This window comes from Vicugna pacos, unplaced genomic scaffold, assembly GCF_048564905.1.
Source record: "Vicugna pacos unplaced genomic scaffold, VicPac4 scaffold_19, whole genome shotgun sequence".
NCBI lineage: Eukaryota > Metazoa > Chordata > Mammalia > Artiodactyla > Camelidae > Vicugna > Vicugna pacos.
The window spans coordinates 55,594,256-55,601,753 of NW_027328740.1; the positions used below are offsets into that span (position 1 = coordinate 55,594,256).

General features: G+C 55.9%; 1 non-coding gene across 1 annotated transcript; it reads right to left on the minus strand.

Annotated features, from left to right (window-relative positions):
- Positions 1-5,187: 5,187 nt before the first annotated feature.
- Positions 5,188-5,296, minus strand: LOC140693620 (U6 spliceosomal RNA). The gene has a single exon (XR_012069370.1). It is a non-coding gene; the product is annotated as a U6 spliceosomal RNA (small nuclear RNA).
- Between the last annotated feature and the right edge of the window lie 2,202 nt (positions 5,297-7,498).

The following is a 7,498-nucleotide window of genomic DNA, read 5'->3' on the forward strand; positions in this document are numbered from 1 at the left end:
TTCACTTGGATCGGTCGGTCAAGGGGTGCTCTGGGTAGATCTGAGGCTCGGGGGCGCCCCCTCCGTCCCGTCGGCCTCTCCGTTGGAGAGGGGCAGTTTTGGCGAACGAGCCCTATTCCTCCTCTGCCGCTCCCTCCCCGCGGGACTGGTCCCTCCCGCACTGTTTTGCTTTTTACTCTTTCTTTTCTCCTTTTCTCCTACCAGATTTTGGGCGTCTTTGTCTTTCGAAGAGGGCGGTGTTCTGTCGGAGTTCCGCAGGTGCTCTGATTGGCCGAGTGGGTCCGTCGATGTGAGTTTTGGTGTATTTGTGGGAGAGGGTGAGCTACGAGTGTCCTTCTACTCCGCCGTCTTGCTTCTCCGCGGGTTATTTTTGAAGAGTAGGTGCTGGGGATTGAACCCTGGGCCTTTATTTTTTGCATGCTAAGCACGAGCTGTACTGCTGGATCTCTAGGCCCTCCCCACCGCAACACCCCTCCCCCCCTTTCCCACCGCCTCCATAGTACTCGATGAATCTCCTGACTAGATATCTATGCTTCCTTGGAATGGGGCCGTCCGTTTCTTCATCGGATGGATGGACGTCTGTGGATTCGTCTCGTTTCTCTCCACTGCGGTGGGTGGCATCGGGGCCTGGGGTGGGGTTGAGTGGCGTGGGCTGGGAACTGTTCTTCACGTGTAGAGGTGGAGCGGAGCGATGAGGATGGTGACTTTTTCCCCCGAGTGCTCACGCCGGGTGATGGAGGCCTGTGGTCTCACTTGGAAGAGGACTCGGGTGACTGGAACAGAGCCCGTGTGGGGTCGTTGTGGAGGGAGGAACTCCACCCCCCAGCCCCAGCCCCAGCCCCGGCACTTGTACCTCATCGAGGGACGGTCGGCCGAAAACAAATGAAAGCTGTCAGAGGTGGGGGTGGGGGTGGGGGTGAAGGGGTGGGTGGGTGGGTGGGTGTGTGTGTGTGTGTGTGTGTGTGTGTGTGTGTGTGTGTGTGTGTGTGTGTGTGTGTCTGTCCCCGTTCCCCGTACCACAGTCCCTGGTCGAGGCCCCCCGAGTGGAGAAACGCACGCCAGGCCGTCCGTGCTCCTGGTTGTCCGGCCGCGTGTCCCCGCCGCCCAGAGATCCCGAACCGTCCCGCTCGCTCCCCTGCCGGGTGCCGTGTGCCACCTGCCTGTCGGCCGGGCGCTATTTTAGACACTGCGAAGAAGTCGGCCGGACGGCCGGGCCGGGCCGGGCCGGGCCGAGCCGAGCCGAGCCGAGCCGAGCCGAGCCGAGCCGAGCCGAGCCGAGCACGTCCAGGCCGAGGTGGGTGGTGCTGGGTTCAGAGGAGTGGGGTACAAGCGGGAGGCGGGCGTCGATGGAGGGGAGGGGGAGGGGGAGGGGGAGGGGAGCAGGGATGACGATGGGCTGGGGGGCTTGGCGTGTGGGGTGGGGGTGGGAGGGATGGTAGCCATCCTATGACTTTCTCTCCTCACCCCGCCTTTGGCAAGTCTGTTAGAGTGACGAGGTTGTGCTGGTTTCTGGCTGGTGCACACCATAGTGATTGTGTTCTTCTTTTTCCTGGTCTTTTTCAGGAACCCTCGTCCCGAGGGACTGAATCTAGTGCCCTGTGCTGCGCGGTACGACCTAGGGGTCGAATCTGCCAGGAGAGGTCTTACAAGGATCTGGAGGATCCTGGAAAACTGCTACCATCCGGAATCCTACATGGATATTCAAGATCTTGCGGATGGATGGACGGACGGAAGACGGATCGAATGGAGGCCCCGCCCCATCCCCTGGACCCCTTGGCCCAGGAGGATCGTGATGGGTCTGGAAAGGACTCTTCCGACGAGGGTCTCGGGATGGACTTTCTCGGTCCGCGGAAGGTGTTTCTGCACAAAGAGGAAGAGAGGGGCGTTCTCGGCCGGAGAGCCCGAACCGCCTCCTTTCAGGGATCCGCTCCAGTCTGGGTCGGGGTCGGGGTCAGAACGCGACCACCGACGGCTCCCCTCCCTCGTCTTGGCGCTCCAACTTGGGAAACCCTCCTCCCTGCCCCCTCACCCATCTTCTCGTCAGCCTGCCTCCAGCTTCCCCGTGCCAACTACCTCTCTCATGCTGCCGGACTTTCCTCCCCCTTGGGCCGCCAGGAAGCTCTCCCACTCCTCCACGTGCTTTGGCTTGGAATCCCTGACAAACACAAGCGGTGCTGGAGGGCGGGGCCGGGGGCAGTGGCAGAAGGACTCCCTTCATCTTATGGGAGCGACTTTTATCTCCATAGGTGGCGATTGAGAAAACACATAAAATCACTCAGAAGAATACCCATGTGTAGTCTCCCTGACCTAGATCCGTGTCTGTCTGTCTGTCTGTCTCTCTCTCTCTGTCTCTCTCTCCATTTCGCTATTCTGTGTGTGTGTGTGTGTGTGTGTGTGTGCGCGCGCGCGCGCACGCACGCGTGTGCCTTTCTGTCTGTCTCCCTTGTCTCTCTTTCCTCTCCTCTCCCCTCCTCTCCTCTTCCCTGTTCTCCCCTCCCATCCCCCCTCACCCCTCCGCTCCTCTCTTCTCCCCTCCCCTCCACTCCTCTCCTCTCCCCTCGCCTCCTCTCACTTCCCCTTCCCTCCCCTCTTTTCCCTCCTCTCCTTTCCTGTCCTCTCCCCTTTTATCCCTCCTCTCCTCTGCTCGCTCTCGCTCTCTCTCTCTCTCTCTCTCTCTCTCTCTCTCCCCCCCTTCCCTTCCCTCCCTCCTCCCTAACCCCCCAACCCCTACCTTCACAGGGCCTCATAGATTGCAATCGGTTTCCATGAAATGTGATGAAGAGGGAATGAAGTTTAGAATGATATCCCCATGCCATCGAAACCTTCTTCCCCAGGGACAGCGAGTTATTTGTGGTTGTGTTTGTTTTTGTTTTTCTTGTTGTTGTTTTGGGGTGCAACGAGGGCACAGGAGGCGTTGGGAGTGAGGGTGATGTTTCTCTTTCTGTCTGTCTCCTCCTTAGGAAGGATTTTAAGAGGAGGGAGGACTCACAGAAATCTACCATCTCGTCTCGTACTGCAGCTGTGTTTGAGCTTCCTATACGATCTGGGCGGAACACTCCCCACCCTCACCTCAAGCCGCCATCGCCACCCCCTCAGCCCCCAGCACCCCCGTCCAGTCCCGCGCTTGGGGTGGTGGTTGGGCATGGGGGGATGTTGGCGGGGTGGTCGTTGGTGGGGGTTGGGGTGGTGGAGGAAACCAGAAAACAGACCACTGTGGCACGTGGCTGACTGGGGCTTCAGGGTGAAGGAGGATGAATAAAATGGCCGGAATTAGGCTAACGGATTGCTTCGTTTTTGGGCGGGGGGGGGGGGAGAGGAGGGGAGGATCATTAGGTCATTCATTCATTCATTTGCTTGGGGGGGGGTGTCATTCGGTTTCTTATGCTCGCCCTTAAAACGGTCGACTCTTCTGACTGACCGGTTGCTGCTCACGGTTCCAGGCCCGTTGTTGAAACTGGAAGCTATCGATCTTACTGTTTCTACTGTATTTCAGTCATTGCAAGTCATCATCGTGCTGGGTCTCTGAGTCCTTCTCCGAGGAGAAGGTCGGTCGGTCACGGGACTACTGACCTGACAAAATAGCCTGAGTGACCAAGAAGGCCACACCTTGAGTGCTTATGAGATAATGAGATCTAACCGCCAGCCTCTATAGAATGGGTCACCTGGGAGGCATCGTGACACCATGCTGAGTCTTCTGATGAGAAAACGATTCTGTGGATGGTGATCGATGCTTGATTGTTTGAGCTATGGCTCTAGAACCACCCCACCCACTCCATCCCCAAGGTGGGTACACAGTTTTGAAGACGCTAGCCTGCTGTGAATCCCCTTTGCCCGGCAGAGCGATAAAATGACCTCTTTTCTTCTAAGCTCCAAGGCCTCGTCTCTGGATTCTTGGGCTCATCGGGGACGGGGGCCGATCTTTCGGCAACAAGCGTGCTTCAGAAACAACGGATGCCCGAGAAGGACACTCTGCCTCTCCCTCTTCTTCCGGGCCTGAAATGGGGAGGAAAAAATATCGCTTCCCCTGGAAGCCGGAGTCCAGAGCCCGCCATCCGGAGGGACTTCTGGCTTGGCCTTCTCCTGGGGTGGGGGGAGGGCACGCCACCGCACGTGTTCTTTGTCAACTCCCCGTTTCTCTCTTCTCGAGTTATCTCTTTGGGAAGGCTCCCACACTGGATGAAAACAGACAGACAGGCTGGTATCTCTCCCTACCCCACCCTTCGCCCCCCAAATGACTGATCTTCTGTCCCATCAATCACCACTTGTTTTCCAACGTGGCTTTCTTGGATCCTGGAGGACTGACATCAACTTAGAGCCAAGATGGGCACAGAACTGAAGGACCTTCTCGGCTGGCCTAAGAAGTCTGTCATCGTGATGTGGGAGGTATTCTTCGAGGGACCTATCTGACTAAGTGCTTGACGGCCTTTTGGACTTTGAACCAACTTGGAGATAGGAACTAGGATGAGCGGGCCCCCGAAATAGCTCAGCAAACTCTTCTCCACCCTTAGAAGAGAGACAGACAGATAGACAGACAGACAGAGAAAGAGAGAGAGAGAGAGACAGACAGACAGACAGACAGACAGACAGACAGTGTGTGTGTGTGTGTGTGTGTGTGTGTGTGTGTGTGTGTGTGTGTGTGTCTGTCTGTCTGTCTGTCTGTCTGCCTGCCTGCCTGTCTGTCTGACGGTCTGTCGGTCTGTCTGCCTGCTTATTGTAGGAACTCTCTGTCAATGGAAGTATAGTTGACTTACAATGTTGTGTTCATTTATGACGTACGGCATAGTGATTCACTTATTCACACACACACACACACACACACACACACACACACGTATACTTTTTCAGGATAGGTTATTACAAGCTATTGAACATAGTTCCCTGTGCTAGACAGTAGGACCTACTTGTGTACCTAGTTTGTATAGGGTGGTTTATATCTGCTAATCCCAAACTCCTGATTTATCCCTCCGCCTTACCCCGTTCCTCCACCCTACCCTGTCCCCTGTGTTAACCATCGGTTTCTTTTCCATGTCTGCGAGTCCAGTCTGTTTCTGTTTTGTAAATAGGTTCCTCGGAGTCTTTTTAAAATGGAGTTATTTATGTATGGATGGGTGTCTTGACTTACTTTCAGATCCCACCTAGAAGTGATGGCATAGGATATCTGTCTTTCCCTGGGTGACTGACTTCACTAAAACTATGGAACGCTTCACGCATGGGCGTGTGTCATCCACGTTCAGGGGCCGTGCTGATCTTCTCTGGATGGTTCCCATGTTAGTCTATGTGCTGTGGCAGCAAGCGCTTTCCTTAGGGTTTTTGTCTCAACCTGAAAGCCAGCCCGGAGACTGAAGGTCTTCTAGTTGCCTCCACTATCTGCCTAGGACCCTCTCCACGAATGTTTCCCATTTTCTCTCACCCTTTTGCCTTGGCATCATTGAGTACGAAAACGCTCCGTCTCCTGAAGCCCTGCAGACGGAAGCTGGACAACGGGAGGTAAACGTCAGAGAAATGGCCACAACAGCTCCTGTGGAAACCATCCTCGGGCCTGTTTTCGGGGGAGCCGCTCAGAGAGTTGAGCCGAACACCCCAGGACATCATCAGAGGCATTTCAAACTGCTCGAGCCGTTTCGATGACCCCGATGTGTGGAAATCTCCTACCAGACTGACCCCCTACTCCCGGCCCTGAATCTGGTTTCTCATCTGCTCCGACGATTCACCTTTGTGCTGTACTTTGGTTGTCCACACAAGTGCCTCTTAGGCGATACCTGACTGCTTGCTCCCTAGGCCTAGCTTCAGAAGCCCATCGACACCACCGCCTCCTGAGACGAGATACTACAACTGTTTCCTTGAACAGACCTGTTCTCAGAACTAAGAAACTGGGTCCATGAAACGCAGGCCCCCTAGGAAACCATTCCCTCCCTCCTGCCCCCAGACCGCACGCACGCACGCACGCACGGACGCACACGCACACGCACAGTCAACAGCCCAGCTTTTAATGTGTAAAACTTCCAGGGAAGTTACAGAATAGGGAAATGTTGGGGTCCAGAGTAGGCTGCCCCAAAATGCAAGTGCCCGATGGATTATGCTGAATGAAAGGGACTTCACAAGTGGCCAAGGGGGAGGGTATAGGTCAGTGGTAGAGTGTGTGCTTAGCAAGCAAGCACAAGGTCTTGGGTTAAATCCCCAGTACCTCCGGTCAAAAATAAATGCATAAAATCGAATTCCTCTCCCCGCCCGCCCCCCAAAGTATACACTGCTGTATGTCAACTGTGTCTCAATAAAACTGGAAGGAAAAAAAGGAAAAAAAAAAAAAAGCATGATTTAACAAAAGAAAGAAACAAACAAAGAAAGAACTGCCCGAGGCAAGAGGAACACTCTGTCCCTCCTTTCTGCCTCCCTGGAAGCAGGGGAAAAAGAATTTTTTTTTTTTTTAAAGTCTCCCATCCCAGAGGAATCTATCAAGTCAGAGGTCTGCTTCCATGCCCTTCCATGATTCTCAAACGGTTTAGTGGGGTTTACCCAGGTTAGGAAAAGGAGGGGACTCCTTTGGCCTGAGACCAGGCGAGATTCTCCCCCCTCCCTCCCGCCTCCCTCCGTGCAGTTGGGACGGGGTGGCCTAAGGGTGGGGAAATTGAAACCAAAAAACAAAAGCCGTTCAACGGAGAGGAGCCGGAGGCCAAGTCAAAGGCTCTGACCTGAGCACAGAGCTTTCTGCATTTGAATGAAGCGATTGAACGAGGCCCTGCCGAATGGATCCTCCTGACGTCCCCGCCCCCGCTTCCAGGAGACAGTCCAGTCGATTTAGGACCCGATTTGGGACCGATCGGTGGAGGAGGCCTGGGCGGCGGCGGCAGTGGCGGCGGCGGTGGCGGCGGCGGCGGCGGCGGCGGAAGCAGCGGCGGGGGGCGGGGGGGGAGGTGCGCGGGCGGGGGCGGGACCAACGGTCGCTCCAGCTCTGCCTGCCTGCCTGCCTGCCTGCCTGCCTGCCTGCCTGCCTGCCTGCCTGCGGGGCTGAGGCCTGAGGGCCACGCTGGTTCCTGCCACTCAGGGAAACTTGTGCGGGTGTTGCCGAAAGATCGCCCTCCCCAACCCCGTCCCTGACGAGCCAAATAACCCAGAGACAGGGTCTTAGAGTTTAGAAGAAAAGAGGCAGCTTGATTGCTTTGCTGGGCAAAGGGGACTCACAGCAGGCTAGTGCCTTCCAAACTGTGAACCCGTCTTGGGGTTGGGGTTTCATGCTTCTGTGGACGAACAGGTTGGAGCATGAAAGGGAATCACAACAGGCGGGAGTATAAAAGGTGCTCATGATCAACAAAGGTCTCTGATAAAACTTCCTCCTAAATCTGGATGAGTGTCTGGTAACATGGGACCTCCTGGTGGTCTAGTAGGTCATCAGCCCGTGACCTTCTTTCTCTGGTCAGACTCACCCGGCGGCACCAGCGCCACGGAGGAACTCGGGGTGGGGGGGTGGGAGGGGGCTGGTCGTTCTCCTGAGCTTATCCTC